The sequence below is a fragment of the Salvelinus fontinalis genome, chromosome 24 (genome assembly GCF_029448725.1).
Source record: "Salvelinus fontinalis isolate EN_2023a chromosome 24, ASM2944872v1, whole genome shotgun sequence".
Classification (NCBI taxonomy): domain Eukaryota; kingdom Metazoa; phylum Chordata; class Actinopteri; order Salmoniformes; family Salmonidae; genus Salvelinus; species Salvelinus fontinalis.
In genome coordinates, this window is record NC_074688.1 from 6,917,045 (window position 1) to 6,938,448 (window position 21,404).

Sequence of the window (21,404 nt, forward strand, 5' to 3'; positions counted from 1 at the left end):
CTCAACTACCTACCTGGTTAAATAAAGGTTAAATAAAATATTAATCTGATTACACACAATAATCGCATTATCGTGTGCATGTAAATGTACTCTATGATGGACAACAATATTCAATGCTTGTCACTGATTGATTTTTAAGCAGAGTTAGGTCAGGACTGAGACTACTAGACCATTCAGGGACACTCAGCACCTCTTGGAAAGCCATTCTGGTGTCTTTGGGATGAATGTACAGCACTTCGAGATATTATCTGATGTACGAAGGGCTATATAAAATAAAATTGATTGATTGATTGATTGAATACAACTCAGCTGCAGGGTTCGGTTTTCAGAAGACTATGGCAGGTTTTGATTTTGATCCTAACATACTTCCCAGCTCCTGCCGGTTACAAGCACACCCAGAACATGATGCTGCCACCACAATACTCATCTTATTCAAGGCACGGTATCCACTTTTCCCCGGTGTTTATTTAGCAAGCGTGATAACACATCGTTCCGGACACAAACAAAAACTCTTACAAACAATGCCTACAGAAAGTATTCCCAGACCTTGACTTTTTCCACATTTTGTTGTGTTACAAAGTGGGATTAAAATGGATTTAATTGTCATTTATTTGTCAACGATCTACACAGAATACTCTGTAATGTCAAAGTGGAAGAAAAATCCAAACAGTTGTAAAGAAATCCAAAAATCTAAAACACCAATATATCTTGATTAGATAAGTATTAGCCTCCAGGGTGGCGCAGTGGTCTATGGCACTGCATCGCATCGCAGTACTAGCTGCGCCCCCAGAGTCTCTGGGTTTGCGCCCAGGCTCTGTCGCAGCCGGCCGCGACCGGGAGGTCCGTGGGGCGACGCACAATTGGCATAGCGTTGTCCGTGTTAGGGAGAGTTTGGCCGGTAGGGATATCCTTGTCTCACCGCGCTCCAGCGACTCCTGTGGCGGGCCGGGCGCAGTGCGTGCTAACCAAGGGGGCCAGGTACACGGTGTTTCCTCCGACACATTGGTGCGGCTGGCTTCCGGGTTGGAGGCGCGCTGTGTTAAGAAGCAGTGCTGCGTGGTTGGGTTGTGCTTCGGAGGACGCATGGCTTTCGACCTTCGTCTCTCCCGAGCCCGTACGGGAGTTGTAGCGATGAGACAAGATAGTAATTACTAGCGATTGGATACCACAAAAATTGGGGAGAAAAATGGGATACATTTTTTTATTTTTTATAAATTAAGTATTCAACCCCCTGAGTCAATACATGTTAGAATCACCTTTGGCAGTGATTACAGCTGTGAGTCTTTCTGGGTAAGTCTCTAAGAGCTTTCCACACCTGGATTGTGCAGCATTTGGCCATTATTATTTTCTCTTTTTACTCTGTTAATTTGGTTGTTGATCTAGACAACCATTTTCAGGTCTTTCCATAATGCCATAAATTTTTAAGCAGATTTAAGTCAAAACTGTAACTCGGCCACTGTCTTCTTTGTAAGCAAGTCCAGCGTAGCTTCGTGTTTTAAGTTATTGTCCTGCTGAAAGGTGATTTCATCTCCCTGTGTCCTCACCTGGAATTTGCACTCAAAACCTCTTGGTTCACAGCATTTCAATCGTCCTGCTACACCACCATGTCTGTATCAATGACTGATTTGACCTGTAAGTCTATTCCTACACTTTGCACTTCAAAGTAAATCTCAGCTCTGTTAAAAATACACTGAAGAAAAACGATTATATTTATCATAGTGATTCAGGAGTAGCATTTAAGCCCCACAAACTGTAGAGAACTACACTGAAAACACAAACTTAAATTGCTGAAATAAGTAAATGAAATCAATGAGAGAATAGTCAAATTGACTGCAGTGCAGATGGCACTATTTTGCTAAGTGCAGAGATGTATTATAGGTAATTCATGTGAAGGGGACTTCTACAGACTTTGTGGCCCAGCATAAAGATCACCCAAATCCAGGGGTTGGGAGTTCAAATCCCAGGAGGGGTCATATTGAAAACTCACTACTAACTGATCATGTCAATAGATGTCATTGATTAAAGATTGTTAGACTATTTTAGCTGAACAGTCTACAACTTACCTTAATACCCCTATACCATTTCAGTTCCTTACTTATAATGGTTGGGACACCTGGGACCGTCACATGACAAAAAAACACGAGTGGACCATGACACAACGTCCTAAAAACGTCCCAGGGACAAACCAGGGTCTGTTAAAAAGGTCTCCCAGAGAATGTTCCCTTGGGACGATCACGTGACATCCTAGTAAAATGAAATTCCTGAGCAAGTCCTAAAAAGGTCCTGACATGGTCCTGAGTGTTGTCCTCGGAACGTACAGGGAACTAGACAAAGGTCCCACAGAGAACATTCCCTTTGGACAAAATGGGAACGTCGCTGAATGTCCTCAGGACATCCCCTGTTTGCTGGGATGCTATATTGCATGGAAATGAGACTATTGCTTCATCTGATCAACTGTAGGCTACAGACAACAGCAGCTGCATAGTCTAGCCTACTATGCTCCCTGTCCCTCTGGCCAGGGTAAACAAAGTGGCAATGTTGTGAATTTATAGCCCATTTGTTTGTGAGAAAATGTGAATGGGATAACATTTGGTTTATATTCAAATTCGGGCGTACTAGGTTACCTAGAATTGTTCAGTCCATAATGATTAACTGGAATGACTCAATAAACACAATAGCTGACAGACTGTGAGTTCATTTTTTATTAGGCCTACAGTTGCATAGGACTACAGGATGCAAACCTGCATAAAGCAAGCTCAGCCCTGTGAGTTGTATCGTCCAATCATGTTGCTTTCTGTGTCTGTGTTTAGGAACCCCCCCAAAGTCCTTCTCTAACATATAATTCACATGATCAAGTACTAGTTTGCTGCCGTTTAACAGGGTTTTCATACAGGAGTTTTTAAAAACCATGTGGGCTGATGAGAAAAACTCTGGTCCCATAGCCCATATTAAACCTTTTTACAACAGAAGAATCATGTCATACCATCAGTGGAGGCTGGTGACTTGAAAAATTGAGGAGGATGGGAGACCCACAGAACACACAGAGACCACCAAGTGTGTTTCAAAAATCATCGAAGACTAATAACTTTAACCTAAAGCATTTAATAAAGACATTTATAGTACAATATTATGGGGGATGGGAATGAGAGGGCGACTACACCATGTTGGGAAGGGATCACAGCAGTGATTGAATGAGGGTATGAGGCATGAGTTGAGATGTTCAGAGGCTTGACCAGTGCTGGACAGGATTTTACTGGGAAGACAAATAACAATAACACACTACAAAGTTAGACAAAAGAGCTAAGAATGAGTTAGTCCAAGCAAGGAGTAAAATCATTGATGTGTTTGTGTATGTGACTGACTCCACATATAGTAATGAGAGAAAATTGATAGGGGTACTCACAGTGCTTGGAAGGGAAACACTCAACGTGCCAGTGGATGAGTGGGCACATGAGACGTGGCTTCAGTTCATGTCAGGAGAGAGATGATAATGGTAGTGGAGTGGAGTAGTCATCACCTCCTAATCAGGGAACAGGAGGGGACTTAGCTGTAAATACAAATAGAAGAGACATTCCATTACAACTGTGCCATCGTAGGTTTGGACGAGTTTCTCTAAGAGCTTAAACTCAGACATCTCAGAATTCACAAAGTTAAACACAGAATGCGCATCTCGCCCACTTGAAACATCAAAGCAGCTCAAGAAACGTTCCTGAGTAAAGCCCTGATCGTCCACATACCTGATGATAACTGCCAACTGCAAGCAGATTGGTAGCACCAGAGGTTCCAGAGCGGTGGGGCAATTTTTACCTCCTGGGGCCTGGAGTTTTTCCTCATCTGTTAACCTAACCAGGAAAACTCTGGACCTTACAAGGTATGACAGTGATTAATCAGTTGTAAGAAGGTTTTATGTGGGCTATGATGGGACCAGTTTTCCTAATCAAGTAACATGGTTTAAAATAACTCCTGGCACTGGGGGGGATGAACCCTTTCAAACTGCAGCTACCTTACATTTGCTGATATATATTATATTTAGACTAGATTAGGAGGGGGATTTTCTCTACCCAGACACATCGATAACAACTGATAGACAATAGAACTCATAGGGCTGAGCTTGCTTTTATGCATGTTTGCATCATGCAGGCCTATGCAACTGTAGGCCTTATAAAAAAAGGACTCACATCTGCTATCACTATTATGTTGATTCATTATTTCAAGTTAATAATTGTGGATTCAAAACGTATAGGCAGCCTAGCCAGCCCAATTTTGAATATAATCTAAATTTGATCACGTTCACATTTTCTCCTGACGCACAAATGGACTATAAATACATAACGTTACCAATTAGTTTACCCTGACCAGATGGACAGGGCACATAGGCTGTATGCAGCTGCTCTTAATAGTAGCCTACAGTTGATCAGAAGGAAAAATGGTCTCGTTTTCATCCCATACAGCAAGTCAGATCTCTGATGTTTAGGTGTGGCCTAGGCTGCTGCAACATTTATGTCATGAGTTTTTGCTTGTGTCTGTCCGGAGTGATTATGTGTTATCATCTTTGTCAAATAAGTACCGGAGGAAAGTGCAAAGCCTACTTGAGCGCACGTGAAAAAATGTGCTGTGTCAACCTCTTTAATCTAACTTTTAATGGATGATGCGATTGAAGCTATCAACTCATTCTGAATTGTTTTCAACATTCCAGAAAAGATGTTCAGCATGTAAAGAATCTCAATGTGCAATTACAGGCGGCTTGATGAAAGGTTCTCTGTTAAACCAGCTATACTTTTGATACCAGTTGGTATTGAACTCCCTCACCTCTTCATGAAACTGATCTCAGGCAGAGGACGACACTCGCTTTTAATTCACACCTTTTTAATTTGCCCCTGAGAATGAAAGAGGTTCTTCAACAAAAAGTCCACAACATTTTCGGCAGTGTTGGGACATTCTACCATTCTGGTGGAGAAAAATGCAAATTTAAATAAATTGCACTAACGATACAAAAATAAAGTTCTAAAACCAAGAAAACAATGTATAATATACCTCCTCCGTCTCCTGTAATTTGAAAAAACTAATTTGAATTGAATAATTTCCAAAAATACTAAACTATCACTCTTAATCTCTTCCAACAACGTCACCAGGTTTCTCAACACATACAACCCCCATAATGCTCTGTGGCACAATCCCAATACAACACACAATGTTCATTCTCTGATCCTACATCTATGATTGGATGGACAACATGTTAGTTCATACCGCAAAAGCTTTGATTGGTTGGAGGACGTCCTCCGGAAGTGGTCATAATTACCATGCATGTCTACGAAAGGGCCTACCAGCCTCCTAGGTTTTGTATTGAAGTCAATGTAGCAAGAGGAGGATGGACCATGGTGCTAGCCCAGACAGTGCAGTTGAAGTTACTGTCGACCTTCATTGCAAAACAGTGTATTTTAACCAATTATTTGGTGACGTGAATATTTTTAGTATAGTTTTACCTATAGAATTATAACTTTAAGGTTTCACAGTAGGATGGTCCTTTCCTCCCTCGAAAAAAATTATAATTTAATAAATTTTTCAATTATTATTAATATATCATTTGTACCAATTTTGTGATTACGATCTTGTCTCATCCTTGCAACTCTCCAACAGGCTCGGGAGAGGCGAAGGTCACGTCATGGACCCCCCGCCAAGCCACGCTTCTTAACACCTGCCTGCTTAACCCGGAAGCCAGCTGCACCAATCAATGTGTTGTAGGAAACACCATTCAACTGACGACTGAAGTCAGCCTTCAGGCGCCCGGCCCGCCACAAAGAATCACAAGAGCGCGAAGAGCCAAGTAAAGCCCCCCTCCCAGCCAAACCTTACCCTAACCCAGACGACGCTGGGCCAATTGTGCACCGCCCTATGGGACTCCCGGTCACGGCCAGTTGTGACACAGCCTGGGATCAAACCCCAGGCTGTAGTGAAGCCGCAACACTGCGTTACAGGGCCTTAGACCGCTGCGGCCCTAGGGAGGCCGATTTTCTTATATTGATATTGATCATTTAAAAAAATTATATAAAATAAATGGAATTATTTATATCACAAACTGTATTATCGATATTAAAAATTTGAATTTTTGTATATAATGTTTTATTATCAATATCAAAAATGTGCTTCTCTATTGAATCCTATGGGGAATTATTTATATAAAAATACCATTATTGCAGTGCTAGCTGCGCCACCAGAGTCTCTGGGTTCGCGCCCAGGCTCTGTCGCAGCCGGCCGCGACCGGGAGGTCCGTGGGGCGACGCACAATTGGGCTAGCGTCGTCCGGGTTAGGGAGGGTTTGGGCGGTAGGGATATCCTTGTCTCATCGCGCTACAGCGACTCTTGTGGCGGGCCGGGCGCAGTGCGCGCTAACCAAGGGGGCCAGGTGCACAGTGTTTCCTCCTACACATTGGTGCGGCTGGCTTCCGGGTTGGAGGCGCGCTGTGTTAAAGAAGCAGTGCGGCTTGGTTGGGTTGTGTTTCGGAGGACGCATGGCTTTCGACCTTCGTCTCTCCCGAGCCCGTACGGGAGTTGTAGCGATGAGACAAGATAGCAATTACTAGCGATTGGATACCACGAAAATTGGGGAGAAAAGGGGAGAAAAAAAATAAATAAAAAAAATACCATTATTGATACCACTAGCAATAAACTGAAATTGTTCTCCTGGTTCTCACGTTCTCACATTCCTGCCCATCAGTCAGTGGCATTCTCCTGCAATGATGACTCATGATTGGTAAGAAGTTCCATCCTAACCATGAATCAGCGGTTTTGAGAGAGATGACCCTGGCATTGAATTATGAGCATCTGATGAAGTTTCTCAGGAAATACATTTTAGTGTAGCCCCCATTAGACAAATAAAACGTTCTAATGCTGTGATCAAACATTTTGGGTATCAGTGTATTACAGTGTATTTTGCATATCACTAGGAGTACTCCTGTATCTCTGAATCTGCCTAAATCCTCATAGTATGGCTGATGAAATTCTTCCAGTGTAACAGTGACTCAGCATATTGGTCAACAGCCTCTATTCATGCTCTCTCTCTCTCTCTCTCTCTCTCTCTCTCTCTCTATCTCCCCATCTCTCTTTTGACACACACTCTCTCTACTCTTTCTCTCTCTTTTCATTCTGACATTGACAGTATTTTGTCGTGTGGAATAAAGCTAAGAGCGGGGGGGAAAGGAGTAAAAAAGAATGACGTTTGTCAAAAAAAGATTGTTCTCTGTTACGATCTTATTAACCTGAGGCAATTCTAGGCTACCGTACAAGATTGGTAAAATTACAAACTCATCTTCTTCTGTGCTGGCTGACTTTTTTAGAGGACATCCCTCCCCCTTTTTCTCCCTCCTACCTATTTTGTTATTGTACTTTTTACTCATGGTGCCACTGCCAACAGCAATGACAGTAACTTCCTCTAGCTTCACAGTCAGTAAAGCCTCTTTGTTTTTATGGCTTCGTCTACTGCAGGCTAGCACCTGGACAGGAAAGGGGCATGGGTTGCTGCCAGACTGGAGGACTAAAAACAGAGGATTGTGTTTCTCACCTACCTCCTTCCTTCTGCTCTGCCAGCCTTTTCCCATACCACCTGAGACCCCAGGCCATTGTGTCAGCCCCGTTTTCAGTGGTCACATGACAGGCCTATCTCCTTCCCTGACCAGACTGTTTTGGTTCTGCCAACAATACCACATGCATAACATTACTGCTCAAATTTAGACTGGAGATTAAGTCACATTGTACTGTGTGCCAAAGTAACACAACATGAAGTCAAGGAAGTCTCAAGGAGCTTGGCTGTGGTCTTTTGCTTTGCAAATAGTTCTCAAATGGCCAAAGCAAGTAAGCTCAAAAGATACAAAGACAGTCATACTCCTTGTCTTATGTCAGAGAGCTTTTTTAACCTTCATTTAACTAGGCTAGTCAGTTAATATCAAATTCTTATTTACAATGACGGCCTAGGAACAGTGGATTAACTGCCTTGTTCAGTGGAACAGTGGGTTAACTGACTTGTTCAGGGGAACAGTGGGTTAAACTGCCTTGTTCAGGGGCAGAACGACAGCATTTTTACCTTGTCAGCTCTGGGATTTGATCTTGCAAACATTTTGGTTACTAGGCCAACGCTCTAACCACTAGGCTACCTGCCTCCCCTCAATGCTTTTGTCCAATAGCAGTGAGTTAGACAGGAGGAAGGTGAGTGTGTGTATGCGTGAGTGTGTGTACACGTCTGTGATATTGATCCGACTGAGACAGATAGACCCCCCCCCCCATGGGAGAGAATGGCCTAAATGATGCCTCAGAATAGAAACCACTTTTCACCTTATTATCTGAACATAAAACCTGTCACCATGGAAACTACTAACAGCCAGGACCTTAAAACTTCTTATGGCTGCAATCCCAGTAACGGGATGATATGACAGCAGCCAGTGAAAGTGCAGGGCGCCAAATTCAAAACAACAGAAATCTCATAATTAAAATTCCTCAGACATACATGTTTCTTATACCATTTTAAAGGTAATTTTGTTGTTAATCCCACCAAAGTGTCCCATTTCAAATATGCTTTTCAGCGAAAGCACTACAAACGATTATTTTAGGTCACACCAAACCACAATAAGCACAGCCATTTTTCCAGGGAAAGATAGCAGTCACAAAAAGCAGAAATATAGCTAAAATGAATCACTAACCTTGATGATCTTCATCAGATGACACTCATAGGACTTCATGTTACACAATATATGCATGTTTTGTTTGATAAAGTTCATATTTATATAAAAAAATCTGAGTTTACATTGGCGCGTTACATTCACTAGTTCCAAAAACATCCAGTGATAGTGCATAGCCACATCGTTTCAACAGAAATACTCATCATAAATGTAGATGATAATACAAGTTATACACATGGAATTATAGATATACCTCTCCTTAATGCAACCGGTGTGTCAGATTAAAAAAAGAACTTTACGGGAAAAGCAAACCATGCAATAATCTGAGACGGAGCTCAGAACAAGAGTCAAATTAGCCGCCATGTTGGAGTCAACAGAAACCAGAAATTACATGATAAATATTCCCTTACCTTTGATGATCTTCATCACAATGCACTCCCAGGAATCGCAGGTCCACAATAAATGCTGGATTTGTTCGATAATTTCCTTTATTTATGTCAAATTTGCTACTTTGGTTAGCACGATAGGTAAACAATTCCAAAGTCACAAAGCGCGTTGACTAAAACGTGACGAAATGTCCAAAAGTTCCGTAACAGTCAGTAGAAACATGTCAAACGATGTACTGAATCAATCTTTAGAATGTTGTTAACATACATCTTGAATAACGTTCCAACCGGAGAATTACATTGACTTCAGTTGAGCGATGGAACGGAGCTGCCTCTCACGTGAACGCGTGTGGTCAAAGTGTGGTCACCTCATGGCAGTGGTTACTCATTCCTGTCTCCTTCGGCCCTCCTTCACAACAGAGTCATCGGACAAAGTTCTATTGACTGTTGACATCTAGTGGAAGCCGTAGGAAGTGTAAACTCATCCATATCTCGCTGTAATTTTAATGGGAGCTTGGTTGAAAATCTACCAGCCTCAGAAAAAATCCAAACAGGAAGTGGAACTTCTCAGGTTTCTGCCTGCCATATGAGTTCTGTTATACTCACAGACATAATTCAAACAGTTTTAGAAACTTCAGAGTGTTTTCTATCCAATACTAATAATAATATGCATATATTAGCAACTATGACTGAGGAGCAGGCTGTTTACTCTTGGCACCTCTGTGCACCTTTCATCCAAGCTACTCAATACTGCCCCTGCAGCCATAAGAAGTTAAAGGACAAGGATGTTATGTTTTATAGGACCAAGATATATATATATAAGGTTAAAGGGATACTTTAGGATTTTGACAATGAAGCCCTTTATCTACCTTCCCAGAGTCAGATGAATTCATGGATGCCATTGTTATGTCTCTGCGTGCAGTTCAAAGGAAGTTGCTAACTAGCGTTAGCGCAATTGCTGACTAGTGTTAGCGCAATGAGTGGAAGTCTATGGTAACTGCTATTGCTGACCAAGCAAATCCAAAATCCAAAAGCCGTTTATGTTCAGTTAGCCGCTATAAGATTGAGCAATTCAAGATTTCTGCGTGTGTATATGTGCACACAGGATGTGTGAGCTTTTCAGTGACAGTTGGTGACATGTAAGGCAATGTGTGTGTGTGTGTGTGTGTATGCATGTGCAGCATGATAATTGTTAATATGGTAGGCGCGCTCATGTATGTGTGTATGATTGTGTGTCTCAGGGGGAGGGCGGTGTGTACGTGTCTGTGTGTGCGAGCGTGTGCATGTGCAGCTTGCGGGGAGGCCAGTGTTGACACAGAGGCGTCAGGGTCAGTGAGGTCGTCTGCATGCAGTTGTGATACGCGCAGGGGGGACGCACAGTGGGTTTGTGTACAGACGCTCCATCCCCGTGTGTGTTTTCATTAGAGGCGCCCTGCTTCACAAAACTCTCACAGCACTTACTCTTCACGCTGCTCTGGCTATCCAACGCACCTCTCTCGCAGAGTCTCACAGAGGAATGCACAATTTCACAGGGACACCACGATTCTTCGACACATCACTCACCCATTTGGGGTGCAACAAAGACAAAGCCTGAGATAACACAAGCCAGGGCGGAGAGGAGAGCCTCCTACTGCTCTCTCATGGCTGAATTTAAATGTCCAACTGTTAAAAGGTGCCTTTCCCACCAATGTGTATCCTTGAGAGGTGGGTTCAAAGAGGGCTCTGATTATTTTCTCAGTATAAGCTAACCTGGAGAATAGTGGCACCCCGACAGAGACTGCCTACTATCAGAGACGGTGCACCGTTCTCCCTGACATTGAGATTTTGTCACTTTTTTTACGAATCCAAAAGCATGCCTTTGAAAAGACTATGTGGGGAGATCGGGTCAGGTCTCTCTCTCTCTCTCTTTCTCTCTGTATCAGGGATGAGGGAGGGAGAGCACACAATAACATTTCAAGGATAGCACAGATGTAATTTTCAGGGAGGTGCTCTTTTTGAAAGACTGTGATTGGTTATATTCTGCCCCACTTTTTCATTGAATATAGGTAGAGAATATGGTGACTCAGAGTCAATGATTCAATATGTCCAGATGCCTCCATCTTCCCTCTCCCCTCAAACACACAGATCTATTCTGTTTTGGACTCATATCATTTTGATGATGTACTGTACTGTATCTATACCTTGCACTCTCAGCTCCAACCACTCCCTACTGCTTCAAGTCCCCAAGACACGTCTCTGAACTATGGGGGACCGAGCCTTCATGCTCCCTTGCCCCTCACCCATGGAATCCTCTCCCTGACCATCTGAGAGCTGCTCCATCACTCTGAACTTTTAAAACTGGCCTTATAAGAGTCTAAGTCATTGGGGGAGGGGGTTTCTAAGCTTACATATATATATTTTTTAATATTGTCATACCATGGATCACTTAGCTATTTGCTTTTGAATTTTAGGACCCCTTTAGGTATCCCCCCCAAAAATTACAAATAAATGATTGATTAAATATTGAAACTATGAAATAACACATATGGAATCATGTAGTAAAAAAGTAGCCAACCTTCGCCTTGATGACAGCTTTGCACACTCTTGGCATTCTCAACCAGCTTCACCTGGAATGCTTTCACAACAGACTGGAAGGACTTCCCACATATGTTTGAGCACTTGTTGGCTGCTTTTCCTTCCCTCTGCGGTCCAACTCATCCCAAGCCATCTCAATTGGGTTGAGGTCAAGTGATTGTCGAGGCCAGGTCATCTGATGAAGCACTCCATCACTCTCCTTCTTGGTCAAATAGCCCTTACCCAGCCTGGAGGTGTATTGGGTCATTGTCCTGTTGAAAAACAAATAATAGTCCCACTAAGCGCAAACCAGATGGGATGGCGTATCGCTGCAGAATGCTGTGGTAGCCATGCTGGTTAAGTGTGCCTTGAATTTGAAATAAATCACAGACAGTGTCACCAGCAAAGCACCCCCACACCATCACACCTCCTCCATGCTTCATGGTGGGAACCACACATGCAGAGATCATTCGTTCACCTACTTTGCGTCTCACAAAGACACGGCTGTTGGATCCAATAATCACACATTTGGACTCATCAGACCAAACGACAGATTTCCACCAGTCTAATGTCCATTGCTCGTGTTTCTTGGCCCATGCAAGTCTCTTCTTATTATTGGTGTCCTTTAGTAGTGGTTTCTTTGCAGCAATTTGACTATGAAGGCCTGATTCACAGTGTCCTCTGAAAAGTTGATGTTGAGATCTGTCTGTTACTTGAACTCTGTGAAGCATTTATGTGGGCTGCAATTTCTGGCTGGTAACTCTAATGAACTTATCCTCTGCAGCAGAGGTAACTCTGGGTCTTCCTTTCCTGTGGCGGTCCTCATGAGAGCCAGTTTCATCATAGCGCTTGATGGTTTTCGCGACTGCAGTTGAAGAAACTTTCAAAATTCTTGAAATGTTCCGTATTGATTGACCTTCACGTCTTAAACTGTCGTTTCTATTTTCTTATTTGAGCTGTTCTTGCCATAATATGGACTTGGTATTTTACCAAATAGGGCTATCTTCTGAATACCACCCCTACCTTGTCACAACACAACTGATAGGCTCAAATGCATTAAGAAACAAATCAAATTGAGATGCAGACTTGAGGGTCGTCCCAAGTTTCTATAGCAACAAAGTCATAAACCCTACCCATACCTACAATTTCTCATCTTACAATTTTATTTTAAACCTAACCCTGACCTTAAATTAAGCCTGAAAATATATATTTTTTGTATCCAATTTTGACTTTGTGGATGTGGAATCTGAATTTGTGACCTGTGAAATCTGACTTTGTGGCTATAGAAGCTAGTGGAAACCTTGATTGAGGAGAAGCGGCACACAGAAAGGGGCGGGGTCAGCTATGGGCTGACCCCACCCACCACACATTTTCATTTGTGGAGGCTTTCCAGACAGACAAGTGATGGGCAGTGGGGTTCATACTGTATATTGGTCCGTGGGTTCCCCTGGGCATGTTCAGTATAAAAACGTTTTTTAACGTTCAGATATAAATGCCATGAATAGAACTGACATGATTCCTTAGTATCAGAGGCATGTTTGTTCTACAATACATTTACTGCAAATGTAAAACAATTTTGTAAGCTTGTCTTGCTGTTCATAAGAAAAAAGGAAATATCGATCCTTTTTCTTTATTGTAGTAACGTTAACGTTAGAGAATGAAGACAATTGTCATGCAATGCCCTCTGAAGGTGTCACGCCCTGGCCTTAGTATTCTTTGTTTTCTTTATTATTTTAGTTAGGTCAGGGTGTGACATGGGGAATGTTTGTGTTTTGTCTCGTTTTTGGTGGTTATATGGAAAAGGGGGTGTTGGGTTTAGTTTATGGGTTTGTGTTGAGTGAATGTTTCTAGGTATGTCTATGGTTGAGTGAATGTTCTAGGTATGTCTATGGTTGCCTGAGTGGTTCCCAATTAGAGACAGATGTCTTTCATTTGTCTCTGATTGGGAGCCATATTTTAGGCGGCCATGGGCATCATGTTTTTGTCGGGTCATTGTCTAGGTCTGTGTCTGTGTCTAGGTTGCATGTTTGCATTTCGTTCGGTTCTAGCTTCACGGTCGTCTATTTGTTGTTTTGCTTCGTTCGTTTTCTCCTAAATAAAGAGAAGATGTCTTTTTTACATGCTGCGCCTTGGTCCTCTCTCTCTCCCATGGTCAATCGTGACAGAATGACACGACCATTCAGGACCAAGCAGCGTGAAAGGAGGGAGCCAGAGCCCGTTGTGCAGATACTGGAGGTGAGCAATGGGAAGGATATAGAGACTGTTAAGGATTTATTGAGGAGTTTGGAGGAGAGTGAAAAGAGGGAGCTGCTGTGTTGGTGCGTGAGGCACGACATCCACCCGACAGAGCGTGTGCGGGATGTGATGTTACCTGAGTCAGCTCTTCATGCTCGTCCTGAGTTGCGTGCTAACCGTCTGGGAATGACAGTTCCACGAACCAGGTCTCCTGTGTGCATTCCTAGTCCTACACCTCCTGTAACACCTTCCCGTCCCAGCCCGGTACCACCAGTTCCGGCACCACGCACGAGGCCTAATGTGCGTATCCAGGGTCCAGTGTGCCCTGTTCCTTCTCCCCGCACTAGTCTTCAGGTGCATGTCCCCAGCCCGGTACCACCAGTTCCGGCACCACGCACCAGGCCTATAGTGCGCCTCAGCCGGCCAGAGCTGTCCGTCTACCCGGCGCCATCTGAGTCATCCGTCTACCCGGCGCCATCTGAGTCATCCGTCTACCCGGCGCCATCTGAGTCATCCGTCTACCCGGCGCCATCTGAGTCATCCGTCTACCCGGCGCCATCTGAGTCATCCGTCTACCCGGCGCCATCTGAGTCATCCGTCTACCCGGCGCCATCTGAGTCATCCGTCTACCCGGCGCCATCTGAGTCATCCGTCTACCCGGCGCCATCTGAGTCATCCGTCTACCCGGCGCCATCTGAGTCATCCGTCTACCCGGCGCCATCTGAGTCATCCGTCTACCCGGCGCCATCTGAGTCATCCGTCTACCCGGCGCCATCTGAGTCATCCGTCTACCCGGCGCCATCTGAGTCATCCGTCTACCCGGCGCCATCTGAGTCATCCGTCTACCCGGCGCCATCTGAGTCATCCGTCTACCGGCGCCATCTGAGTCATCCGTCTACCGGCGCCATCTGAGTCATCCGTCTACCGGCGCCATCTGAGTCATCCGTCTACCCGGCGCCATCTGAGTCATCCGTCTACCCGGCGCCATCTGAGTCATCCGTCTACCCGGCGCCATCTGAGTCATCCGTCTAGCCGGCGCCATCTGAGTCATCCGTCTACCCGGCGCCATCTGAGTCATCCGTCTAGCCGGCGCCATCTGAGTCATCCGTCTAGCCGGCGCCATCTGAGTCATCCGTCTAGCCGGCGCCATCTGAGTCATCCGTCTAGCCGGCGCCATCTGAGTCATCCGTCTAGCCGGCGCCATCTGAGTCATCCGTCTAGCCGGCGCCATCTGAGTCATCCGTCTAGCCGGCGCCATCTGAGTCATCCGTCTAGCCGGCGCCATCTGAGTCATCCGTCTAGCCGGCGCCATCTGAGTCATCCGTCTAGCCGGCGCCATCTGAGTCATCCGTCTAGCCGGCGCCATCTGAGCCATCCGTCTACCCGGCGCCATGTGAGCCATCCGTCTACCCGGCGCCATGTGAGCCATCCGTCTACCCGGCGCCATGTGAGCCATCCGTCTACCCGGCGCCATGTGAGCCATCCGTCTACCCGGCGCCATGTGAGCCATCCGTCTACCCGGCGCCATGTGAGCCATCCGTCTACCCGGCGCCATGTGAGCCATCCGTCTACCCGGCGCCATGTGAGCCATCCGTCTACCCGGCGCCATGTGAGCCATCCGTCTACCCGGCGCCATGTGAGCCATCCGTCTACCCGGCGCCATGTGAGCCATCCGTCTACCCGGCGCCATGTGAGCCATCCGTCTACCCGGCGCCATCTGAGCCATCCGTCTACCCGGCGCCATCTGAGCCATCCGTCTACCCGGCGCCATCTGAGCCATCCGTCTACCCGGCGCCATCTGAGCCATCCGTCTACCCGGCGCCATCTGAGCCATCCGTCTACCCGGCGCCATCTGAGCCATCCGTCTACCCGGCGCCATCTGAGCCATCCGTCTACCCGGCGCCATCTGAGCCATCCGTCTACCCGGCGCCATCTGAGCCATCCGTCTACCCGGCGCCATCTGAGCCATCCGTCTACCCGGCGCCATCTGAGCCATCCGTCTACCCGGCGCCATCTGAGCCATCCGTCTACCCGGCGCCATCTGAGCCATCCGTCTACCCGGCGCCATCTGAGCCATCCGTCTACCCGGCGCCATCTGAGCCATCCGTCTACCCGGCGCAATCTGAGCCATCCGTCTACCCGGCGCCATCTGAGCCATCCGTCTACCCGGCGCCATCTGAGCCATCCGTCTACCCGGCGCCATCTGAGCCATCCGTCTACCCGGCGCCATCTGAGCCATCCGTCTACCCGGCGCCATCTGAGCCATCCGTCTACCCGGCGCCATCTGAGCCATCCGTCTACCCGGCGCCATCTGAGCCATCCGTCTACCCGGCGCCATCTGAGCCATCCGTCTACCCGGCGCCATCTGAGCCATCCGTCTACCCGGCGCCATCTGAGCCATCCGTCTACCCGGCGCCATCTGAGCCATCCGTCTACCCGGCGCCATCTGAGTCATCCGTCTACCCGGCGCCATCTGAGTCATCCGTCTACCCGGCGCCATCTGAGTCATCCGTCTACCCGGCGCCATCTGAGTCATCCGTCTACCCGGCGCCATCTGAGTCATCCGTCTACCCGGCGCCATCTGAGTCATCCGTCTACCCGGCGCCATCTGAGTCATCCGTCTACCCGGCGCCATCTGAGTCATCCGTCTACCCGGCGCCATCTGAGTCATCCGTCTACCCGGCGCCATCTGAGTCATCCGTCTACCCGGCGCCATCTGAGTCATCCGTCTACCCGGCGCCATGTGAGTCATCCGTCTACCCGGCGCCATCTGAGTCATCCGTCTACCCGGCGCCATGTGAGTCATCCGTCTACCCGGCGCCATGTGAGTCATCCGTCTACCCGGCGCCATGTGAGTCATCCGTCTGCCCGGCGCCATGTGAGCCATCCGTCTGCCCGGCGCCATGTGAGCCATCCGTCTGCCCGGCGCCATCTGAGCCATCCGTCTGCCCGGCGCCATCTGAGCCATCCGTCTGCCCGGCGCCATCTGAGCCATCCGTCTGCCCGGCGCCATCTGAGCCATCCGTCTGCCCGGCGCCTTCTGAGCCATCCGTCTGTCCCGAGCCATTAGAGCCGCCAGCCAGTCAGGAGCTGCCAGAGACGCCAGCCAGTCAGGAGCTGCCAGAGACGCCAGCCAGTCAGGAGCTGCCAGAGACGCCAGCCAGTCAGGAGCTGCCAGAGACGCCAGCCAGTCAGGAGCTGCCAGAGACGCCAGCCAGTCAGGAGCTGCCAGAGACGCCAGCCAGTCAGGAGCTGCCAGAGACGCCAGCCAGTCAGGAGCTGCCAGAGACGCCAGCCAGTCAGGAGCTGCCAGAGCTGCCCTACAGTCATGAGCTGCCCTACAGTCATGAGCTGCCACCCAGTCATGAGCTGCCACCCAGTCCGGACCTGCCGGAGTCCCTCAGCCCGGACCTGCCGGAGTCCCTCAGCCCGGACCTGCCGGAGTCCCTACGCCCGGACCTGCCGGAGTCGCCTGCCGGCCAGGACCAGCCGGAGTCGCCCGCCGGCCAGGACCAGCCGGAGTCGCCCGCCGGCCAGGACCAGCCGGAGTCGCCCGCCGGCCAGGACCAGCCGGAGCCGCCCGCCGGCCAGGACCAGCCGGAGCCGCCCGCCGGCCAGGACCAGCCGGAGCCGCCCGCCGGCCAGCACCAGCCGGAGCCGCCCGCCGGCCAGCACCAGCCGGAGCCGCCCGCCGGCCAGCACCAGCCGGAGCCGCCCGCCGGCCAGCACCAGCCGGAGCCGCCCGCCGGCCAGCACCAGCCGGAGCCGGCCAGCACCAGCCGGAGCCGCCCGCCGGCCAGCACCAGCCGGAGCCGCCCGCCGGCCAGCACCAGCCGGAGCCGCCCGCCGGCCAGGAGCAGCCGGAGCCGCCCGCCGGCCAGGAGCAGCCGGAGCCGCCCGCCGGCCAGGAGCAGCCGGAGCCGCCCGCCGGCCAGGAGCAGCCGGAGCCGCCCGCCGGCCCGGATCAGCCGGATCCGTCAGCCAACCATGAGTCATCCAGCCAGGATCCGTACCTCAGTCCGGAGCTGCCGTCCCTCAGTCCGGAGCTGCCGTCCCTCAGTCCGGAGCTGCCGTCCCTCAGTCCGGAGCTGCCGTCCCTCAGTCCGGAGCTGCCGTCCCTCAGTCCGGAGCTGCCGTCCCTCAGTCCGGAGCTGCCGTCCCTCAGTCCGGAGCTGCCGTCCCTCAGTCCGGTGCTGCCCCTTAGTCCGGTGCTGTCCCTTAATCCAGTGGGGTTAAGGGGAAGGATGGCCATTGGGAGGAGGCTACGGAGGCGGGTAGTGACTATGGTGGGGTGGGGACCCCGACCAGTGCCGGAGCTGCCACCGTGGAAGGAAGCTCACCCAGACCCTCCCCTAGACTGTGTGCTGTTGCGCCCGGAGTTCGCACCTTAAGGGGGGGGGGGTTATGTCACGCCCTGGCCTTAGTATTCTTTGTTTTCTTTATTATTTTAGTTAGGTCAGGGTGTGACATGGGGAATGTTTGTGTTTTGTCTCGTTTTCGGTGGTTATATGGAAAAGGGGGTGTTGGGTTTAGTTTATGGGTTTGTGTTGAGTGAATGTTTCTAGGTATGTCTATGGTTGAGTGAATGTTCTAGGTATGTCTATGGTTGCCTGAGTGGTTCCCAATTAGAGACAGATGTCTTTCATTTGTCTCTGATTGGGAGCCATATTTTAGGCGGCCATGGGCATCATGTTTTTGTCGGGTCATTGTCTAGGTCTGTGTCTAGGTTGCATGTTTGCATTTCGTTCGGTTCTAGCTTCACGGTCGTCTATTTGTTGTTTTGCTTCGTTCGTTTTCTCCTAAATAAAGAGAAGATGTCTTTTTTACATGCTGCGCCTTGGTCCTCTCTCTCTCCCATGGTCAATCGTGACAGAAGGAACATAGATAATTATAACTAATATATTGATTATGTGTAACGGAGAAAAGACCTGTATGCATATGGATGTGTGAGTGTCTGTGTGTTAGAGACCCCCAGAATGCTCAGATTTAAACTCCCATTCACCAGCTCTGCAAGCGTTATAATGTCAAAATACGTTTGTTGATCACCAAATATGGAGTTTCACTGAGCAACTTCTGTATTTTAATTTGCTCCTTACGGGCCGGTATGTACTTACAAAAAATATCTAAATAAACATTTACAAGCAAACAAAATTATGCCAATTCGATAGCTACAATCGCTCATTACTGCTACGAACAGGTTGGAAGCCTACAACAGCTCAATACATTGGAGGTGCCGAAGAGGCATTTTTGAAGTACATACCGGCCGTTTAACGGGAGTAAATTAAGATAGTTACTGGTGTACTGGTTCAATGGATGCATAGCTATGTAGCCAATCTGTGTATGGACCCTAAAACGTTTGGTATAAAAATATTAGTTCAGAACAGTGGTATTAATTGCTTCCATGGTTAATCATTAGTACCCAAGAAATTGCAGAAAATGACAGAGTGACGGATCAAACTGCAATTGAAAGTCCTGCTTCAGTAGCCTCCTTCACTCATGCTGCCAAACATGCCCTTATTTTAAGTGTTTCTAAAATGGAAAAAACGATTGTAACCATTTCCCTGTTTGACCGCTAGGTTTTATTGGAATTACGACACCTCCAATGTGGGGTTCTGAAACACAGCCAGAGGATGGGTATATTACGGCACATAGTTGTTTTCCGGTTCTCGTTTGTTGCTCATGGTTGCCCTACGTATTTGTTACATGAGATATATAAGGAAACCTATTAGTGCCGCCAGTACAGACATTGGTGAAAAACACAAGGCTCGTCGTCAATGAATTGCGTGGTAAACTATCCTTTGGAGGCTTCTGCTGTGCAGGAGTGATGTAGGGATGTCCCATTCCCTATGGTTATTTATCTCTCCCTAGTCCCTAATACTTGTTGCTCCGTGTTTGAAGGACACTCGCCCACCGAGGGACACTCGAAATCGAGGGGGAGGGCTAAAATGAGTATTGGGATTGAGCCAATGGCCGTGTTCGAGAGCATCAAAACGACTGCAGGTGAGTGCCGACTGACTGATCTACAAATCACTTTGCATCATAAATAATGACTCAATATAATTTGCAGATCAGTCTGTCAGTCACAATTTATCCATGATAAAATGTGGTTTTGAGCCTCTCGAACACGGCCAATGGCTTTCAGTTCTGTAGCCTTCACCAAGTGAGTGCCTAAGTTAATATTTTATAATTGAAATTAAACTCTTTATGACAATACATTTCATATATCATAAGGAAATACTTTGACAGCCTAGTTTTACCCTAACACAGTGGTCTGAATCTCCTGGTTTGCAGGCACATTGGGCAGGTCACATTATGCTGGCTTGCAAAGTGGTATGTAATTCCCAACCGGGGTCAGGATATCCAATTTGTTAAATTTGTAATCACCCGCAACCTGCATTTGGAATGACTGCCAAGGTAAGAGAAATTGATAAACGAGACTAACTAAACCATCTTAACTGGAATAACCATCTCAGTAACGGATTGTATTAGTTTAGAAAAATGTATTTTACGCATCTTTGTGTAGCATAAAATCAATACATTTTCATGCATACAAAAACACACATTGAAACAAAAAAATCTAAAAATAAACTGGCAATAGAGCATGCTGGGAAATATGACAATGACAGGTGGGGGTTTTGAGTGTGTGATGATTGTACCTTCTTTATATTCAAAATATTGGCTACAAAAATGTACCATTTATACTAGATTATCTGCACATGTACCCTAAAAGGTACCACACAGTACCATGTTATATTATATGTGTACCTTGAAATGTACATTATGTGTATTTTAATATTTTTGTACCCCTGGGAACAATACTTTACCCTAACCGTAACCTTTTTTTCTGAGCGCGAATGAGAAGTTTAATGGGCTCCTGAGTGGCGCAGCAGTCTAAGGCACTGCATCTCAGCTCAAGAGGTTTCACTGGTCTCTGGTTCAAATCCAGGCTGTATCACATCTGGCCCTGATTTGGAGTCTCATAGGGTGACGATCAAGTTTGGCCAGGGAAGGCATCATTTTAAATAAGAATTCGGACTTGCCTAGTTAAATAAAGAACATTATATATATATATATATATATATATATATATATATATATATCTATCTATATCTATCTATATCTATCTATATCTATCTATATCTATCTATATCTATCTATCTATATATCACTGAGGCTAATGCAATCCAGCCCTTCTTGTAATTTAGGGCAGTGATAGGCTACCATGCAGGATTGAGAAATACTGATCTAGGCCCAGGATGATATCCTAATTTTAGTGTATTTCTAATTGCTAAAATGTAATTCATTCATGTCATTTAAACATGAACATAAAAATATGCATGATTTAACTGGTCATTATGTGTTTACTTATTTGTCCATTTGAAATATTTGAATTGTGCAGTTATGGTTTAGAAAATGTCGAATGATATTGCTCCCTTTATATTAGATTTGTACAATTATTTTGGTATTAGGACAGATGGCCTAGGTAAATGCCTTTTTGATTAGGGATGGTTGGGGGGCGTCACCCACCTGCATACATGAGCCCGCCCCTCTGTGACGTCCT

General features: G+C 47.0%; 1 long non-coding RNA gene across 1 annotated transcript; it reads right to left on the minus strand.

The window, feature by feature from the left end:
• Window positions 1-2,687: 2,687 nt before the first annotated feature.
• Window positions 2,688-14,889, minus strand: LOC129821860 (uncharacterized). Its single transcript, XR_008754414.1, has 3 exons — window positions 3,738-14,889; window positions 3,404-3,547; window positions 2,688-3,253 (listed from the first exon to the last, which is right to left on the minus strand). It is a non-coding gene; the product is annotated as an uncharacterized LOC129821860 (long non-coding RNA).
• Window positions 14,890-21,404: the final 6,515 nt, after the last annotated feature.